The following is a 21,937-nucleotide window of genomic DNA, read 5'->3' on the forward strand; positions in this document are numbered from 1 at the left end:
TAATATTATAGTCTATTACCCATGACTGGTATATTTCTTTGCTTTGAAGATCTTTCTTAATACATTTCAATAGACTGTTATAAAATTCTACATAAAGTCCATATGTACACAGATTATGGATTGAATTGCATACCCCAGTACCTGTGAATGTGACCTTATTGGTAATGGGATGTTTGCAGATCATAGTACTTTAAGATATGTCAAACTCAATTAGGATAGGCCCTAATCCAATACAGCTAGTGTCTTTATAAGAAGAGTAGAGAAACTCATAGGCAGAAGACAACAATGTAAAGATGCAGAGATCGGAGTTAAGTGCAACCAGACAGGAATGCCTAACGGCCACCAGAAGGTGAAAGAATGTACAACATGGTATGGTGAACCGTATATACGATGCTGTGCTTTAGATTTCTAGGAAGTGTTTATCTTACATAACAGAAATTCTCTACTCTTTGACTAACATTCCTCATTTCCTCCTCTCTCCAGCCCATGGCAGCCACATTCTATTGTCTGATTCTATTAGTTTGTGTATTTTAGATTCCTCAAATAAGTAGTATCATGCACTACTTGTGTTTCTATGTCTGGTTTATTTCATTTAGCCTGATGTTCTCAGGAATGGAAGGATCTCCTTCTTTGTCTGAAGCTGAATATGCCATTGTATGTATATATCATATTTTCTTTATCCTTTTATCTGCAGTGGACATTTAGATTGCTTCAATGTCTTGACTATTGTGGATAATGTTTCAGTGAACCTGAAATAATCTCTTTTCTGAGATACTGATTTCATTTCCTTTAGACATAGACCCATTAACTATATTTGATAACACTATGTAGTTTTCATAAAAATAATTTATTGAAATTTGTTGGGATTCACTTTATATCCTATCACATAATAAATTTTTGCAAGTTTTCCAAGATAGCTTAAAAAGACTGTGTACTCCTCCATTTTTGGCCTTGATATTCTAAGCTTTTAAGGGTTCCTATGTTTAAAGTGTGTTTTTTAAATCACCAAATCTTTATGTTTATTTGTTATTTTTATGATCTATTAATTAATTGGAGAAGGGTCATTTATACAGGAGAGCGTAATTTGTATCATACTAACCCTCCTTCTGAAAACAACTATAAAATGTGGGAGAAGTGAAAATACATATGAAATCATCAAAGAGCATCCAGAACAGTCAGAAATTGAAGGACAAAATTCTAGAGTCAAAGAAAATGTGTTGAGATAAGGCCCACCTTCATCCATTGCTTTCTACCTCCTCCTTGTTAGAATCTACTGGTTCCTGGCATGGCACATATATTCTGAGAAGAGAGTGGCAGCCTAGAGCTTTTAGCAGCATCACTGGGCTGAGAGATAAGAACTAGAGGCATGAGAGGAGAAAGAACTTCAAAAGATGAGCCTAAAATTCAGGATGCAATTTTCCCTGTGTCAGTGGTGGATTCTCATGCTGCATATGCATGAAATGGAGGCTAAAAAGCCCAGCTAAATGCACCTGCCAAAGCAGAGATTTTGGCAGTGTTGGGAATTTAAATAAAGTGCATCACGTTTAGACAGACTTTCTAACTTAAAATTATGATTTAATGGTCCAGCGGTATCTTCTCGATTACTTCATGAGATTACTTCATGAGTTCCATTCTCTACCATTAAAACTCTGATTCATTTGGATTTTATCCTGGCATAAGGTTCAAGATAGACTTTATTTTTTTGCCATATGGCTATCCATTTGTTCCCAAACCAATTATTTAATAATTGCTTCTCTTATACTGATTGGAGATGCCGCTTTTCCATATACGAAATTAATGTCTTAAAATAAATAAAACCAAAACCAGAGTCAGATATATTTTCTCAAATTCAACTCTCCTCTCACGTTTCCATTTTAGTCACTATCACTACTCACTCATTAACTTACACCAAAACCTTAGACTCATCTTTTGCTCCTTGTTTGTCTACATCTTGTAACCACTTCTTCTACTATCTCATTGTGTCACCTTCAAAAATATATACAGATTCTGGCCACTTTTCATCACTTCTATCCTTTTGGGTCCAGGCCATCAGAGTCTTCTTGTGAGCTCCTAAAATAGCATTTCAGTGACTCCTGTACTTTCATTCTGGCCTTGCTTTCTTCACTTATCCTCTTCTATTCTCCACACTGCACCCAAAGTGATCCTATAAAACACAAATCATCTCAGAGCCTTCTGGCGGCTTCCCATCACATCTGGGATGATATCCAAAGTCTTTATCATGACCTTATATGACCTAATGTCCACTCTCCAAACTCTCTTCCACCTCTTCTATTCATTCTTCACTAACCATCACACTCTTCCTCAAACTGCTCACAATATTTTCTCTAGGCTTTTGTACTTGCTATACCTTGCTTTGCTTGTTTGTTTATTTGATTTTTCCTTCCAGATACTCACTTGGCTCACATCCTCAAGTCAATCCATCAGCTATTTCTCAGATACTCTATCTAAAAGATTCCCATTGTCACTTTCTGTTCACTTACTCTGCTTTACTTTTCTTCACTACTATAGGAAGTTATATTATTATCAAAGTGTTTTGTCTTTCTGAGCCTTGGTTTCAATTTCTACAAAGCAGAGATAATAACAGCCTCATTAGCAGCAGTAATTAAATTATATTATACTTGCCAAAGTACTCAGCATTTCTGTAGGTAGGTAAGAAATGCTTCAAGTCATTCTCAGCTTATCTTATTACTTAAGAATTTTGATGAATTTAATCACCAACTAGTTCTTTCTCTCTTGGCTTCAGGGTAGCATTTTCCTCTGCAGTGGGATTGCTTTCAAGGCAAAGTGAGAAGTTACTAATCCTGCTGCTTCTCGTCAAATGACACTCCTCTGCCAATTTCTCCTCTGCCTTTATGATTCCTGGCTCAAATCACAGGTCGGTTCTCCACAAAAATCTCATCATTTATTAATTGCTTTAGTGGGAATTATAAGTATTCTACAGGGAAAAATTACATCCTCTCCATTTCACAATTTGTAAAGGATGAGGCTATGGAAAGTGATTGGCTGACATTCATACAAGGCAGCAGGTGGCAGCAATCCAGAGGGGCAAGAGAAAATAGAACCATTAGTTTTGGAGAAACATCTTCTTGATTTCTAGATATTACGAAGGGTTGAAGCTGTGTAATTATGCCAGATTTGCATTATAAATGCCACTGTATGGAGTATTTTAAAATTTAGTCATTCCTTCCTAAAAAAAACCTGTCATCTGTCCTATTATTAAACTTCCACATCACTGGCATTCAGTTGTTTTAGACCTTCCCTTTTCTTTTGAGTCATTTTCACTTTCAAAAGTTTGGGCCCTTTGACCATGCCTAGCTTTTCCTCCAGTCTTCCACAACCTGTTCTCTTAAAATCTAACTATGACCAGAGTTCCACTCTTGCCAGCTGACGCTGTGTGTAATACCACCGCATAAATAAAATCTGTTGCTAAAATAATAGAGGTCTGAAAACCGACACTTAAAGTCAGTGAAAAATTTAGATGCAAAATCATGCTCTATAATGCCTAAGTGCAGTGTTCTCGAAGAGGATTATACTACATGTTAGACAAATAATCTCTCTGAACCTGTTTTCTTTAAAAAAAAAAAAAAGTAGGATAATTACTATCTGACCTACTAACCTTCCAGAGAGAAGCCTACACAAATATGAGTTATATTACATTAGCAATCATCTGGCTCCCTTCAGACTCTTGGTTCGGGTTAGTTGAAATAAAGGGCAGAGCCGACAAAAACAACAAAATTTGAAAAAAAAAAAAAAAAAAGAAAAGAAAATCGTACTTCCGTGGAAATGATTTCCATTACATTTGCCAAAATATCAAATAATGAGATAAACCAGGACTCAATTTCTCAAAAGGCAAATCAGTTCCCTCAAATCAATGTTTTATTTGAATAAGGATAAGTTAAAAAAAAAAAAAAAAAAAAAACCTCCTGCTTCTCATGAAGAAAACAAGCAGATCTGCTCTTCATTTCCATCATAGCCTGAGGTCGGGCAGGGTGAATTAAGAATGTTAAGATTTTCCAAAGCAAATATTACTTCTTATTGAAAAGTTGATTCCTATCAAGAATTTTCTAAGACTTCAACGAGAATCTTATCATCACCAAAATGTCCATTTATATTTATAGTTTTCTGGGGATTTTATGTTTTTCTTAAATGTTACATATAGTCTGTCTTTTTCAAAAATGGCATCCAACAAAGGAAATAAAAATAATTTCCCCTTCCTGTCTTCCCTCCCTTTCTCTCCTTCCCTCCTTCCTTCCCTCTTTCCTTCCTTCCCTCCCTCCTTCCTTCCCTCTTTCCTTCCCTCCTTCCCTCCCTCTTTCCTCCCTCCTTCCGTTCCCTCCCTCCTTCCTTCCCTCCTTCCTTCCCTCCCTCCTTCCTTCCATCCTTCCTTCTCTCCTTCCTTTCCTCCTTCCTTCTTTCCTTCCTTCCCTCCCTCCCTCCTTCCTTCCTTCCTTCCTTCCTTCCTTCCTTCCTTCCTTCTCTCCTTCCTTCCCTCCTTCCTTCTCTCCTTCTTTCCCTCCTTCCTTCCCTCCTTCCTTCCCTCCCTCCTTCCTTCCCTCTTCCTTCCTTCCCTCCTTCCTTCCCTCCCTCCTTCCTTCCCTCCCTCCTTCCTTCCTTCCTTCCCTCCCTTCCTTCCCTCTTTCCTTCCCTCTTTCTGTCCCTCCCTCCTTCCTTCCCTCCCTCCCTCCTTCCTTCCCTACTTCCTTCCCTCCCTCCTTCTTTCCCTCTTTCCTTTCTTCCCTCCTTCCTTCCCTCCTTCCTTCCATCCCTCCCTCCTTCCTTCCCTCCTTCCTACCCTCCCTCCTTCCTTCCCTCCCTCCTTCTTTCTCTCCTTCCTTCCCTCCCTCCTTCCCTCTTTCCTTCCTCCCCTCCCTCCTTCCTTCCCTTCTTCCTTCCCTCCTTCCCTCCTTCCTTCCCTCCCTCCTTCCTTCCCTCCTTCCTTCCCTCCTTCCTTCCCTCCCTCCTTCTTTCTCTCCTTCCTTCCCTCTTTCCTTTCTCCCCTCCCTCCTTCCTTCCCTTCTTCCTTCCCTCCTTCCCTCCTTCCTTCCCTCCCTCCCTCCTTCCTTCCCTCTTCCCTTTCTTCCTTCTTTCCTTCCCTCCCTCCCTCCTTCCTTCCCTCCTTCCTCCCTCCCTCCTTCCTCCTCCTTCCTTCCCTCCCTCCTTCTTTCCTTCCTTCCTATCTTCCCTCCTTCCTCCCATTAACAAACACTTGTGTCAAGGCCTGGACTGAAAGACGAAGAAGTGCACAAGTATGAGACATGAACATATCATGAGGAGCTCACAGCCGAGGGTGAGAGACAGGAGAAACTATGAAGGGTTTCAATAAAGATATGAAGGAAATGCTGTCAAGACAGAAAGAAAAATTACCAACCCTTCCATGGGGAGTCCAAAGAGGCTTCACAGAGAAGGTGGCACTAAAGCTAGACCTTAATTATTTAAAAAATAAAATAAGATAAACTTTGCTAGGTCAAACGGGGCAGGGTAGATCCTGGTAGAAGGAGCACCGTGGGCAAAGAATGGTTTCAGAGGAAGGTCCAGCGGGAGAGGGAACACAAGGCAGCAGCTGAGTGTGCTGTGTGTCAGAGGCGTAGTGCAGAGAAGTCAGCTGACTTCGGTGGAGGGGCTGATAAACACTGTTGGCTGCAAACACTTGTCTAAGCTCTTCTCCTGTGAAGTGTCCGCCACTTGCTGTGAGCCTCGAGGTGGACATCAACTTCTTTTTTTTTTTTTTAATTTATTTTTATTTTTATTTTTTATTTTTTATTTTTTATTTTTTGGACATCAACTTCTTTTGTTGACTTTCTGCAGGGTTATTTCTTCTACTTTTATTTCTCTTTACGTGACCTCTTACTTATTGAGTTATTAAAGATTGGCGGATTCCAAAGACAGTGGATTGATGATGAAATGCAGATGAAATTTTGTCTACTTTTCTGGAGTGGAGAAAAATACAAATGCGGGGGGGAAAAAAACCTGCCAGCATACCTGGAAGCCCTGCTCCTTTGGCCTTACATCATAGAGATTAAACTTACTTTGTAGAAGGAAGAAAAGGGAACTCCTACATGCCAGGTTAGGAGAAGTACATATTATATCTGAAGTACATATTTAATCCTGGTAAAATATGAAGACTTTTCAGGGGCCTGGGAACCACAATTTGATCCTCTGCGACCCTCTTTCCTTCATTACCAGTCATTCATCGCATCCCTCTTTGCACTCCCATCATGCTGACCTTCTGGGCTGGTCCTTAAGTGTACAAAGCACACTTTCCCTCTGCCCAGAACTCTCTTACTTTAGGTAGTTGTGGATCTCTCTCCCTCACATGCTTCAGGTTTCCACACAAAGAGGCTTTCTGTGATCACACAATGTAAAACAAGACACCTGCTCCTTCCCCCCATATTCTAACCCTCTCCCTGACTTACGTTTCTTCTGTAAGTGCTTATTCCCACTTGGCATATCACATATATTTATTTGCCAGATTTCGTATTGCCTCTCTCCTCTCACTGGAGTTTAAGCACTGTGAGAGCAAGCATCAGTCTTATCTTGTGTCTAGAAATAAAGTGTCTGGAAGAATTAACACTTAGTCAATGGTTAATAAATATATCTTAAATAAATGGAAAATCCTTTATATTGATAGTATTAGCAACATTTTACAGATGTGTAAATTGAATTTCAGACAAGTGAAATAATTTGATGTTTTATGACTCATAGGGCATCTGGATTTGAATATATAATGTCTCCAAAAGCTATGATTTTTTTCCATTAGGCCAAACTTTATTTCCTAAAAAAAAAAAATGCTTTCTATGAGACATATCTTCAGATGAATCTAACACATTAATGTGTACTATATTCACCATGGTTCTGAAACGTAGAAACCAAATCCACTGTAGCAGGCTTAGGCAAAAAAAAAAAAATGGATTTATTAGTGGTTACAAGGAGTGCACAGACTCATGGGCAGAGCTTCCAGAAATGACTACCAAAACCACATCAAAGAACTGACCTGCCAGGAAGATACTGCTCCCTCTCCCACTTTAAAGGAACTGCGGAATCAGAAAAGTATTTGTCATGGCTTCTGGCTTCAGGGCAAGGCCAGGTACGCCATGAACAGGATGCTGCTGAATCAGGAAAGTCACCACTATGTTCTAGATCCAGAACCACCATTTGCCACCATCATACCAGCAACATGACTGCCCTATATCCTGGTTCTCTCTTCGTGGAACTCTATTCTGTATCGAAGACTCATACAAGACCATCTAATTCGTGGAGGTCAAATCACATTCGGAAATTTTGCTGCAAAAGGAAATGATAAATATAGTTCTTTAGCTTTCCAAGCTAGCAGGACTGGAGCAGGACCGAGTTATTAGGGGATCAGTGCTATTGTTGACTGAGCTAGTCCACTGTCCTACATTGGGCATCCTAGAGCATGAACTTACTCACATGTCGTCACAGCAACTCTGTAAGGCAGCCACCATTGTGTTCATGGAGCTGATGACGAGATGAAGGCTCAGAAAAGGATTTGCCTAGGGTCACTGATGAGGTCATCTAGTGAGAGATCCTTGTGCCTTCTTCCTGGAGTTTATCAGTGTCCCTTTTCAGTTGTGCAGAAAGCAGCAGCCATTGTTCTGTTCAGAGCTGAACACTTTAGGGTTAAGTATAGCCCAAGAATATTATTCTCCAAATGGAAGACCAGAGTAGGTACAAAAATGCAAATCAATGAAACTTCTCCATAAATGTCTTGCTGACTATTAGAAGTGTTTTTTACTGTATGGGAGGGGTGGTTTGGGTCTTTCCTCATGGAAAGGTAGCATCTTGGTACACTTGCATAATAGTGGCCTAGTTCCCAACTCTGCAGGTATAAAATTTTAATTTTTATAAATTCTCTTGGAGTGATGACTCAATGTTTTACTTGGGGGCATATTGGTTAACACTGAACCAAATTAATAAGAGATAGAGTTAAAACCAGATGAATAAATAATAGGCTGCCAAGTAATATTTATGGAGCATCAGTGTGTGACATGCACTGTAGATATTTACTTATGAATTTTTATTACTTCCCCCCAAAATCTAGCAACTAGGCTTCCATCATTGAAAAGAAGGGGTGCTAGAAAGCTTAACAACATGGTGCCACACCAGTGTGATGTCCCTAAAATGTGATGTATCATTAATTAAGTCTAGAAATGGGGCATATCTAAAAAGAAGTTGTGAGTGTGCTTTTGGCTCATGAAATTGACAAGAATCAAGTACATAAAAAACCCATAAAGTTTTGATCGAGTTGTATTGATAAAAGTGCTGTTCACTTTTATCAAGAGATGAAAAGTGGTTTGTGTAGACTAAAAAGTGGTTTGTATTGCTTAATATATAAAATAGTCCCCATGTTCCCAACTATCTACAGGCAGAAAGCAAGCACAGAAAGCTTCTCAGGGCAAGGAGGGCAGAATTATTGATGCCTTCTGCAAAAATGGCCAAGGAGTGTGATGGAAAAGGAAGAACCTTCCAGAAGCTGGACTCAACAGCTACTGGAAACAGTGAGCTAATATCTAATAATGGAACTATTCCACCCTCAACGGAGAGAGACTTGGTAACATTTGCTCGGCATGTTTTTGGAGTTTCTCTGGACCAGTGATTATTATGGGTATTCCATTTTTTCTTTTTCCAAATAATTGCAATTATTAAGTCCATATCCCATTGCAAATTGACTGTGTGAAGGGCAGATTTCGTATAAGTTTATCAATGTATGAAATAAGACAAACTTCACCTGAACACAAAGTACATCAAGGGATTCTGAACTTTGAGCTTGAGGCTGGGATTGGATAAGACTTTTGAGTGTCTTAGAATACAGCGAGTATATTTTATGTGGAAGAGATATTAAAATGTGAATGTGAGGTGGAATGTAATACTGTAGATTACTTTATAGCAAACATTCACTCCTTCCATTCTACTATAGGCAGAGTATACTTCCCAGAATGGCTTCCCAGCGTGGCTTTGGTTATGTGACTTTTTAGCCAATGCGATGTTAGTGGATGACTTGATGTTAGGAAAGACTTGAAATATATTTACACAATAGGTCTTGCTGTCTTGCACGTCTGCCATCTCCAAGTGAAGAACAGGATGTGGATTGCCTACTGGCCAAGAAAGATACGAGGTAGGTATGTGGAAAAGACCTAGATACAACCTGCTACCTGAGGACAAGCCCAGATGTGCCTGACTTAAGTCAATGGACCCTCAGTCATTCCACAAGTATCCAGAAGAGAAAAAAAGTAACTCTTGTCCTAAGTAACTGGGTTTCAAGTTTTGGAGTGATTTGTTATGCAGCAAAAGCTAACTGATACAGAAATAAATGGAAATTTTTAATGTCTTGGGAAGCTGTCTCCACGGGTCAAGAAACAAAACTGCATCATCAGAAAGGAGGCTTGAAGGACATATATGAAATCTAAATAAAGAGAGTTGGGAATTTTATATAATATTTCCACCTGCCAAAACACATTTCTGCCTGTGACAGTGTTATCAACAGTGACCTGTGGCTTTAAACAATGGAAATCAACTTTGGGAATTTAAGAAGACTCAAAAAGAATATATCAGAAATACTATACAGGTTAGAGAATTGCCAGAAGAGCTGAATAATCAAGCTTTGAGAAGTTCAGGACCAGGGAAGATCTCAGCAGTGCGAATTCATGGACATTTTTGTTCTTCAGATTCACACGATCAGAGTCTGATTAGCCTTGCTCATTTCACGTGTCCAGTTGCATGGAGGGAAGGAGGGGCCATGCTCTCCTGATGGGTAGCTCCCCCCACAGAGAATGAGGGGAAGGACAATTGATCATTAATAGTCCTCTTACACCCAAATGGCCTAGATAACTTCTTACTCTCAATATTTTCCATCAGTCAATTACCCAAAGATCTCAGTATTAAAATATTACATCATGTTCCAGCTTGCATCAAAGTTGCATCCAATCAGAAGATGTCTGATCTTTTTTTAGAAACTATCTCATAACCATAATGAAGGATGACCTATGACTATATAAAGTCATTGTGCACTGAAGGTTATTAGTGTCTCCTTTAGAAATAACACTTTGAGTTTTATACTTAGACTTCAAAATATTACCTGAAGTCACCCAGAGCTGTATTCATTCCTTATAGGACTATCTAACACCTTGCCCCAGTATATCACTTAGTGCTTTTTATGGATTTCACAGCCAATAAATACTTTCTCAGGGCACTTCATTAAGTTCCAGCTCACCTTCTGTGATTCCAGTATAGATGGCTACTTTTGAAAATTCCTTAAAATGCCTTTCCCACCCATCTCTAAATCTTTCTCTCAATAAATTGCGACCAGTCTCTGGGAAATAAGGATTATGTTATCTATTATTTGTTCTTGTTTTCTCAGGCTGCAAGTAAGGAGCTCTTTATATTTCGGGCAGTGGAGGTGAGGGAGGGGAAAGAATATAAATATCCATGTTGGGCCTTTATAATGTTGTCTTCACTTTAATTATTATTTTATGGATATGAACCTCAAGAACTCTCTGTTCCTATTTAAAGCACTGAAGGTGAAATTGAGAAATGTTGCTAACAAGAAAGGATAATTTTCTCATGGCTAAATGACCCGGGTGGCAGGCATTTTTCATAAGTATGACTCATTGGAGATTAAACAAGTTCTGCTTATCTTCATTCCATCACTGGCCTCATCCCTTTCCAAATTAAAACCGATGAACTATAAGCCATAAAAGGGATTTATTAGAGCATAGTTACAATTTTTAGCTTGTAAAGGTAATAAACTCCCTTTCCCTCCTCACTCTGTTTTTCTGGCTCTCATTTCCTCTTGAATGCTGATGGATGGAAAGGAAAGCTTCATTTTAATGCTTCAAGGTCTTAAAGAGAACAGTCTTGGATGACAGATATACCTAAGTCTTTGTGGTAACAATATTGGTTTCATCATTGTCATCTGCCATTGGGAGGATGAAAAGTCATGAGAGTGAATTTGGCAGTTTCTTTTGCAAATAAGGACAATGTTATTGAGTGGGTTTCTTTCCTCTTGGAGTCAGCAGACTGCATCGAGAAAAAGAACTGATTAAACAACAACCTGTCACCTGAAAGAATCAAGGTAACTGCCCAATGTTGCCTAAAATTTATCTGAAACAGTCCAGTTCCTGGCAGAAGCTAATCCAAGTAAAGAATGGCTAAACACAAGGGACCGAGGTACATCTGCTTTATTGGAACCACTAGAACAGCTTTCCCCCCAGTGATCTGTGAAAGAGAAATTCAGCTGACCAAGTTACCTTTTCCAGTAAAGCCGGCTATCGGACAACACCTCTTAATTGAACTGTGTCTAATGTTCACTGAACTGACTGGGCAATCAGTGTGTTCATCTGGTTGCCAAGCACGTTATGTTTCTGACTTAAATACACCCCCTCCTCATATATCCTTATTTTCTTATGCTGGCTTCCTTATTCCCTGATTTGCCAGTCTTTTCTCTGAAATTCTATTTTCACAAACCTATAAAGGATTAAATCAATGGATATTTCTGCCTTTGTTCCATCCCTCCTTCCTTTCCTCCTCTTTCTTTTTCTCTTCTATTTGTTTTTTCCTTTCTCTCTCATCCTCTTCTATTATTTTCTCTTTCTCTTTCTTTCTTTCTTTCTTTCTTTCTTTCTTTCTTTCTTTCTTTCTTTCTCTTCTTTCTTTCTTTCTCTTGGCATTCAATTCCCTTTATTCAGCAAGGAAACATTACTGGACATCTACTCTGATCATATGTTAGATATTCCAGCAAAGATTATGACAGAGCTCCATCCTGTAGTGGGACAGATAAGTCCCAGATGAGTTCCAGTATTTGCATGAGAAACACCCTAATTAATACTACACTTTCAACTTATCTATTTGTGAATAAATGACATATATAAAACGTGCTGATAGTCTCAGTGCCTACCACTGTTCTAGGGCAGGACTGTTTTAGGGCAGACCTCTATGCCTTCCATGTGAGGTCTGTCTTCAAAAGCCTTACTCCTTTTTTAGAGAAAATAAACAAGAATTTAAGAAAATATGGAAGAATGGCATAAGGCAGGAGAGAACTGATTTTTGTTGAAGTTGTGCATACTGGGGATAAAGAAGGGAATCATTGAGAACAGTTGGGGTCATTTATATTTTTCTAGAAGGGCAAGACTTCACTTGGACTAGAAAATGCAGATAGGGATTTGAAACAGGAAGGTGACAGAGGTGTAACCAGGTTAAGAAGCGGGAACAGAATGTCAAAGATAATAAGAAGAAAATGAGTTGACTTCCAGTTATTATCTCCTCCTACCTCTGGGTCTTTCTGTATGTGAAATTTTAGAGCAATTTTCCAACATCTTCACTGTAGTAAGTAGCATTCACTAATCTTCATTCAGACCAGAGATTCTTTTACATATTCCAGATGTATGGTCACAACTTTCCTCATTTGATAGGCTGAGCATATTCAACTGGTGTCACCCTGCTCACAGTCTACAGCCATCTTTAGCTCACTATTTGTTCTAATAGAATCAATTACATAAAGTTTGATTTTAAAAAAAGGCCTCAACCCTGCATTTCTACTGCACTAATGCTCTTTGCTGCAAATGCAGTTTGTTTTATGTCAGCTTTTAAAACTGTTTGCCTCATTCCCCCATAAGCCCACAAGCCCCTGTAAAAATCCACATGTGTAGTCTCCAGTGGTGGACCAGATACCCCAAATGAATCTGCCATAGGAACAAGATCAAGTACCAGATAACATATGAAATAAGCTTTACAAAATACATTAGTAGAGTTGGCATGAAAGAAAGGAATCTTCAAAAGCCAAGAAGTGTAGATGTGAATCCAGAGAAATATCAGCAAGTATTTAAACTGACTTTCTTCTCGAGAACATGTCTAAACTCTCGAGACCTTGTGGTTCCCTTTGGGCTATAAAGTGGATTGCAGAATGAGTAGGCTATTGTGGCTTCACTATATATTAAAATAATTTTTCTTTTTCCTGCAGAAATGAAATATAAACTCTATAAATTTTTTGTATAAATGAACTAGATATTGGGGTATAATTCAACATTTTGTGTTATGTTCTTTTGCTCTATTTTTACATTCTTAAAATTAGATTCATGTTTAATACTATGAATGCAGTCACATCATATCAGGTATTTGGTAGGACAAATCTGTTCTCACTGTTCTTGTGTTTCATACTTTTTCTTGGCTGCTTTTTTGACATTATTCCTTCCATATGACAGGAACATTTTTTTCAGTTCCAAAAACATTTTATGGGATTGTAATTTGGATTGCATTACATGTATAGATTAATTTAGGGAAAATTTATTTTCAAAATGGCATTGAGTCTTGGCTTGTTTTATAAGCTTATTAAGGTGTTCATGGTTTTATTCAGATATGAGTATTTTCATATTAAGAGTATTCTTATTAAGTATATTTTTAAATATGATATAGTAAACGGGATATTTTTTATTTCCATCTATAGGAATTCATTGGTAGAGGAAAGTAAAGTTTATCAATATTTGAAATATAAAGCAAGTTACTTGACCACATTTTATTAATTTTAATATGTTATTGCCTCTTTGGAATCATGGGCTTTCAGTTTAATCATAGATAAAAAATAAAAAACATCTTTTCCTTATTTTTCTTTCAATACACTATATACAAAAATAAATTTTGTTAAATGTAAATGCAAAAATATTAAAATAATAAAATTTTAAAGGAAAGTTGAACAAATTGGCTTAAACAGATTGTTGGACCATTCCAGAAACAGAAATAATTAGCAAACTGGAGGATAGGTCTAAAGAAATTATTTAAAATGCCAGAGGGAGAGATGAGACGTAGAAGATAATAAATAAAGATCAAGATGTCTAAGGAATGCCTGAAGAATATAAGAGGGATAATAAGGAAATCCTCAATGATCGAACACATTGTGTTTGAGCATTTTCCAAAACAAAGATTTTCATAGTTGAGCATGTCCAAGTAGTTTCTTATAAAATGAATAGATCTATAGCTAGGAAAAAATTGAAGACAAAGAGAAATCTAAAGGCAAATAGAAAAAAAAAGGCAGATTATCTACAAAGGAAAAAGTTCTTATACTTACAGCTGACTTTTAACCATAGCATTGGACTCAAAGGTAATGGAATATTACCTTTCATGGGTTAGGGTGAAATAAGTATCCAATTAAAATTATATTTCCAGTGAAATTTTCTCTGAAGAATGAGAGTAAAATAAACACAATTTTAGGCCAAAAAATTTTTTTTTGGTTAAAGTATAACTTTCAGAGATTTTCCCTAAAGGAAATCCAAGGGCTTTATACTAAGCAGAGGAAAATAAGCCTCAAAGAAAGGAGTGGTGAAGAAAAATCCTGGTATGCAATAAATATTGATTGTGCAGGAAAACAATAATATTCAATTTTGGGTATTTGAAAAAACAAAGTTAAAGTAATGGACAGCAACGCCATATAAGTTGAGATAGAGATCATCAAAGTCAAAGTAATCTAAGGTCTTTGAAATAATCAATTAAGGGGTAAAATATTGATTAATGTTTGACTTAGTTATGTATGCATGTTAAAGTATACAGAGTAGCCTCTAAAATAATAGGATAGAAAATTTGACTTATAAAATAATAAATGGGATTATAGGGGAAAGGAGAGATAATGAGTGGGAAAAATCAGAGAGGGTGACAAAACATGAGAGACTCCTAACTCTGGGAACCGAACAAGGGGTAGTGGAAGGGGAGGCGGGTGGAGGGATGGGGTGACTGGGTGACGGGCACTGAAGAGGGCACTTGATGGGATGAGCACTGGATGTTATACTGTATGTTGATAAATTGAACTCCAACAAAAAAATACACAAAAAATTGTTTGTAAATATAATAAGAATAAATGGGAAAGAATTTAAATGAGAAATAAATAGGGAGAAAATAGTGCAACAAAAAACTCTAAAAAAGTGGTAAAATGAATCCAAACATATCAGCAATAAATCAGTGCATATTCTGCTAAAATACTTATTAAACTAGATATAAAAATTCTATTTAAATTATATTTTAAAACAAATCTATTGTATATGGATAAGAAAAGGCAAATAAGAAAACATAAATATAGTTTAATATCTTAATATATATGCATTACATTTAACATACAAAAATTATTTTTGTATATAGTGAGAGAAAAAAACAAAAAAGATTTCAAATTTTTAAATTTTATAATGATATGTACCTCCCACGTAGTTATGAATGTCAAAGGAGCCAGCATGGTTTATGTTTAAAATGCTATGTTCGGTTGCCATTATCGGTGTAAAATCCTGAGTCCTTTGCCCTCATCGTTCAAGGACTCAATGCAAGTCACTCCGTCTGCATAGCCTCTGTGCCCAGGTCATATGATGGGGTTGTTAGTAAGTTTATTTTGCCAATGAAGAATTTAAGATACAGAGATTTGTAGGAACTGACCCCTTTGATCCACAACCTCAGATTCCTGGTCCTGGGCTGGGTCCCCTAGATCAATGGTTTCCAAACTGAGTATTTGTCAAGATTACTTGATCTTGGGGTTTCCTTCCCCCAAACACCAAATCTTTAGAGTTGGAGCCTGGAATCTGTCGTTTATATACAACTTCCTCAATTTCTGCTTCAGAGAAGAGTTTTCTTTTGTCCTAGATCAGTTATCTATAACTGAGTAAAAGTTCACATGCAATCACCCCCAAATGCTGGTATCCCTTTATGAGAGAGCCATTTTGAGGTGATTATTGAAAGCAGTACAGTTTGGGGGAATGGTCATTATGAGTCATTAAGACCCGAAGAGCTCCGGTTCAAAATGACCTTACCTTAGTCCCAAGTTTGTTGTTTATTGATGATGAGATCATGAGCGAATGAGTTGAGTGCATTCAACCCTGAATAGCTTTATTAACTGGCAAAGTGGAAATATTGGAAGAATTGAATGGGGTAACACATGCAAAGCACAAATCCCAGTGCCAGTTTAAGCATCAGCCCTCAATACGTGAAAACTGTAACTATTATTATTACTTAAAAATATAGATTTAAACATTTACCTTTACTTACTGTCCCATTTGCTTTGTATGGGTTTCTCTATCTCTACTTAAGATTATTCACTGGACTCAAATTTCCTATAGTATTTCATCCTGAAAAATAAATAGTGCTGGGAGCCTATTTTAAGTGCTTATTTTTAGTGTTGAAGTCATACAATTCTCAACTTCTCAATTATCAGTGTGCTGGAGAGCCAGAAATCAGGGAACAGCACGGGGGGCAGGTGTGCAGACCGTCCCACCTGCCATCTATAATTATTCCATGGACAGAGTCCAGACATCAACAGGGATATAGAAATTAAAGAGGCAGCTGAGCAAGCTAGGTGTGGATGCCAGTGCAGTATTGGTCTAGACTTAGTTTGACCTTGGAAGTCCTGACTATCACTCCAAGGACAAGATTATCTGGTGTAGGTCAGTGGAGAAGGGTCTGAAGGAAACATGGAGTGAAGTGTCAGAGGGTTGGAAGTGAGCTATTAACATTTTACAAGAGGGGCACCTGGATGGCTCAGTCGCTTAAGCATCTGCCTTCGGGTCAGGTCATTATCCCGGGTCCTGGGATTGAGTCCCGCATCAGGCTCCCTGCTCAGCCAGGAGCCTACTTCTCTCTCTCCCTCTGCTGCTCTTCCTGCTTGTGCTCTCTCCTCTCTCTCTCTCAAATAAATAAATAAATAAATAAAGCCTTTAAAAGTAAAATAAAATTTTATAAGAAATAGACTAGGCAAGCAGAAATAGGAGCTTACCAAGAAATAAGTGGGATTAGCAGAAGAAACTTCAGAGAAACATTTTTGTGAGGGAAGAGTGGTCAACTAATCTACTTTTTCTGAGTGAGCACCCAGTAGACAGAGTTCTAAGCTGGTGTGAGAAACAGTGTGGCATTGAAAGGGATTATAAGGGAAATGAGTGGAAAAAATTAGAGAGGGTGACAAACCATGAAAGACTCCTAACTCTGGGAAATGAACAAAGGGTTGCAGAAGGGGAGGTGGCGGGGGAATGGGATGATGGGCACTAAGGAGGGCACTTAAAGGGATGAGCCCTGGGTGTTGTACTATATGTTGGCAAGTTGAACTTCAATAAAAATAATAATAAAAAAAAAACAGAAAAAAAAAAGAGTGAAGCAAAGAGCATGGGTTCTGGGGTCCCATTGCCCTGGGACCAACTCCGGCGCTTCCGCTTATGAGCTGTGTGATCTTGGGCAAGACACTTGCCTTTCTGTGTCTTGGTTCATCACCTCTAAAAGGAAAGTGATAAATTTTAGTGCCCTTTCACCACAGGGTTGTTATATACAATAAGTCAGTTTATACACATAGAGAGGTAATATTAGCAGACAGTAAACAATAAGTGTTAGCTGTTTTCTGCTGTGGATATAAATGAGAATGTTATATAGGTCAAGGAGCATACAAATTTTAGGGGCACCTGGATGGCTCAGTGGTTGAGCCTCTGCCTTGGGCTCAGGTCATGACCCCGTGATCCTGGGATCAAATCCTGCGTCAGGCTCCCTGCATGGAGCCTGCTTCTTCCTCTATGTCTCTGCCTCTCTCTCTCATGAATAAATCAATAAAATATTTTTTTTTAAAAAGGAGCATACAAATTCTAATTGTATATAACCTCATATAAAATACATGTAAATTTTCACTATATGTATAGAATAGGTACAGAAACAACTGTTCACACTGTCTCAGCTTCTTTTTTAAAATCTTCTTTTCTCTGCAAGGTGGCTCCAACCAGCTCCTTCTTACTCTGGTTATTCCACTGCAAACCCTCACCTTTTTTTTTTTTTTTTTCTTTTCGGCCAAGGTTGGAAGAAACACCCCTGCATTTTCCAAGAGGGAAGTATCGAGATTACAGTCAAGCCCGAGAGGGTTGTGTGAACACTCAGTACAGTAAGTGTGCAGGACAAGGGAGGGGCCTGACGGATCATTCTCCTATTTGCATCCAGGAGGATGTAAAACTGTCACCCAGTCCACAGACAGTCCCCTTCCATGTGTTAGGCTCATTACTCATGCAGGGGCTGTAAAATCGAATGACACCTGGTCGGTAACCTGGAGGTCTTGGCCGTGTAGTTTGGGAGACACCCTCCTAAATCGGTGGTTCCAGGACACGGCGCTGGTAGCAATGAAAGCAAAACAGTATCAAGGGAAGCCTTGACATCAGAGGAATGTTGATGTCCTGGCAAAGGGGGAAGAGGGCTTCTCGCCCTGGACAGGTCTTGAGTCGAGTTAAAAATGAACAATAGGAGGTGGCTGGGTGGAGGGGAAGGATGGAAAACTGGCTTGAACACTGATAAGGAGCAATTAACAACCTGCGGGGTCAGGAGGCACAAATCATTCCAGCTGGATGGTGGGGGTGAGCCAGCAGAGAGGAGGCCAGCAGGCTAAAGAGTTCAAAGTCATAAAGGGTCTCGAAACTCGCCTGGAGAGCTGAGAGTATTGCGGATTTTCAGCAGGAGAGTGGGAGGTCAGGTGTGCCCCTCGGAATCAGAGGGTGTCAGAGACCAGAAGGAAGGCCGAGGCAATGGGCCTGCCCACGTGTGGTGGTGGCCCGGAGGAAGGGCCTGCCATGGTCATGAGGGTGGAGAGGCAGGAACAGACTCTGAGTGATTTTACCCAAGGGGAGACTACTAGGTATGAGAGAGGGATCGAGAAGGAACTGGCAGTGATTCTGTACTCTCCAGTTGGAAGGGCCCTGTGTCAGGGAAGGGGTCTCCAAGAGGGAAATTGGAAGAAGAATCCATCTAGGACTTGCAAAGTGCTCTAGCAGTTGTCCTTTCTGGCACCCCAAAGCATGGAATTATTAGCAGCAAGGCCCAAGGGTAGCAGAAGGTACCAAGTCCTACAGAGGAGAGTTGGGAAGAGAAGTGGGGAGGCAGAGGAGAAATGAGCGGGCCTTGTCTGTGACACGACTTAGCTGGAACTGGTTTCCATCACTGCCGTCGCTGTAGAGGGGACATCGTGGGGCTATATTTGCCCGGACAGGAGACGGCTACTCAAAAGCCCGATAGGTTGGTGGAATAATCTGGGAATGTGACAAATCATACTTCTGGAAGATCCACAAAACGGTTGCATTACTTTCTTCAAAAGCAATGCCTCCTCCCCCTCCCTCCCCAGTCAACCCTGGAGAGTCACTCTCAAGAGGCCACCACCCCCTAATTCCCACGATCTAACTCACGCTGATCTGCACATGCTGTGGCCTTGACCAGACTCAAGTAGGGGGCAAGTTCCTTTAGCCTAGACCCTGCGGTCATGGTCGCTGGCTTGCCTCCCAGTGGGGAGCAGGAGCAAGGCAACCCGGACCATGTGCCAAATGACGGCTTCCCTCTGGGATCCCATTGGTGTGTGACCCCTGCAAGTGGCTGAGTGACTTGCGCAATGTCCCTCGCAATGTCACTCCAAAGCAGTGGCGCGCTGGAACCAAGGGAAAGTTGACCTGTTCCTCTATCCTTTTTCATTCTTCCTTCAGGGTTTTTTCTCGGGGATGGGCGGGCATTGTTAAGACTTGCTCTGGATCTGGGAAATTTAGAGAGAGAAAGAGGAACCAGAAAAGTGATTCTTAGAGAGGACGCTGACCTGGTATTTATCTCCTGCTTCCCAAACTCCCTTTTCCCTAGACCCAGAGAACCTTCCACCTGCCCCAGCTCAGGCAAGCGGCTGGTAATCTGTCCTTCCTCATAACACGCATCTTATTTCCGTTTCTTCTGCTCCATCTTTCATGGTCCTTCCTTTCACATTTTCTAACCCATCTGGTCTTCTTTTCCTTCTTTTCATCTTTTTATCTCTTTTCTCCCTTCTACTTCCATTGCTTCCTTTTAGGCTCCTCTCACTTACCATGATTTTTTTCTTCCTTCTCTTCGCTCCCTTCCCCTTCTCCTTGCCTAGAGTAATTAAACGTGTTTAGTCTAGACGCAGATTTCTGGGTTCGCTCCATGCTCTGCCACTTCTTTGATGTTGGTCTTGGGGAAATTTCTGAACTTGCCTGGGTCACATTTCCTCTACCAGTAATGGAAAGCCACTGATCGCATCTACCTCAGAGTTCAGGCCTAACGGTTAGATGAGGTCATGGGAAGCACCCACCCTAGGCTGGTGATTAATAAGCATGCCATAGATGTAAGATGTGACCATCAAGTTTTAACTTTCCTTTGGAAACCCAGTTGTCTCTTCACGCATTGCCGACCTCCACCAATGTGCTTCAGAAATTCAGTCATCCTTGGCCTCGGCTCGGTCATTATCACTTTGCGTGCAAAATCTAAGACATTGGATGCTATTTCTCAGTGAACACTTCTTCAGTCACCTCACTCAACTCTGCCTCTATTCTATACCACAAAAAAAGTCAAAACCCAGTATTTTCCTTTCTCATGCCATATTTCTGTGTGACATCTAGAAAGCAATGCGTAGTAACACAATAGTTTTTTTTTTAATTTTTTTTAACACAATAGTTTTTAATGATGAGCAATTTAGTGGCTCGCATGCAGGCTAATGGCCTGAGAAAACTCACAGATTGAATTCAGTCTCTGAATTCAGTGAAAGGAGTCTTTTTGTTTTTATATTATGCTTTTGGGTCTTGGCAGTCATATGAGCCAATTTATCTGGATACCTTGCTACACTGAATTTTTTGTTTTGTTTTGTTTGTTGTTTTCTGTCCACGTGTTGGGCCTACGCTGATGGGTAGTGAATTTTCCTTGGAGGTAGATTTTTTGAATTTTTCTTTCTTCTTTTCCCCTTCTATCATCTCATTTCTAACTCTAAACATCTAAGCTCTGTTGACATGGTGTGCCGAGACACAGCTTGGGGCACCCTGGGTCATGGAGTTTCTCCAAAGTCAAGTTTTGTCTGCAACCTGCTATAACGTAAAGGAGTCCCCTGGTCCACACCCTTGTGTGCCCCCACACAATAAAATGGCAACCACATGGTGGAACAGTGAAGAGCGCAGTCTCTGATTTTCTCAGGATAAACAATGCTCTGCTGCAGTAACAAACAGCCTCATAAACAGATGATTCAAATCAATGATTTATTCCTTATCCACTTGATATTCTGAAGTGAATCAAGGGGTCCTTCATCTCACTGCTACACAATCTGAAACATATACTCTCCATGGTTGCCACAGAAGGAGAAGAGAGAGATGGAAATGCATTTGGCTCTAATCCCAAGCATATAGGTTTGAAAGTGACAGTCTGCTCCTTGTCTGTTGGCATGTGGGTATTTGGTGTTTCATGTCTCTGCCCTGCTCTCTGGGGCAAAGATGGCTCAGTTCATATCCCAGCTTTGCTCTTGAGGGCAGATTGACCTTGACAAGTTTAACTTCTCTGTGTCTCAGTTTCCTCAGCTGTAAAAATCGGCAGATGTTTTGCAGAGGCCGTGTTGACAACTGGCAATGTATCTCGGGGTTGCCGTGCGAATTAAGTTTATTATGTATATGAAATGCTTAGGACAATACCTGGCACATGATAAGCAATAATAATTGTTTTTCAACACATGGTCCTTGATCGAAGTCCAAACGAGTTTGCATATATGTGTTATTTATTTCATGGCCAACCATCAAGAAGAAAGGATGGGCAAGGTGGAGATTGGAGACAAGCACACTTGCTTATAGCAGTGATTTTAATTCCTCTGTGATACTTGGAAGATGGTACTACATGCAAAGAGCAGTGACTACACACTCCTGGGGACTCTGACACATCTACTTGGGAGAGGGGAAGGGCATCCCTGTGTGTTTGGGGAGGGGGTGGGGAGTTGCAAAACTTCCTTCTAAATATTTCTCTTTTTGTTTTAAGGTTTTATTTAGTTATTCATGAGAGACACAGAGAGAGAGAGGTAGAGTAGAGACACAGGCAGAGGGAGAAGCAGGCTCCATGCAAGGAGCCTGACGTGGGACTCGATCCTGCGTCTCTGGGATCACACCCTGGGCCAAAGGCA

Source organism: Canis lupus, chromosome 38, assembly GCF_011100685.1.
Source record: "Canis lupus familiaris isolate Mischka breed German Shepherd chromosome 38, alternate assembly UU_Cfam_GSD_1.0, whole genome shotgun sequence".
In the NCBI taxonomy this organism is placed as follows: Eukaryota; Metazoa; Chordata; class Mammalia; order Carnivora; family Canidae; genus Canis; species Canis lupus.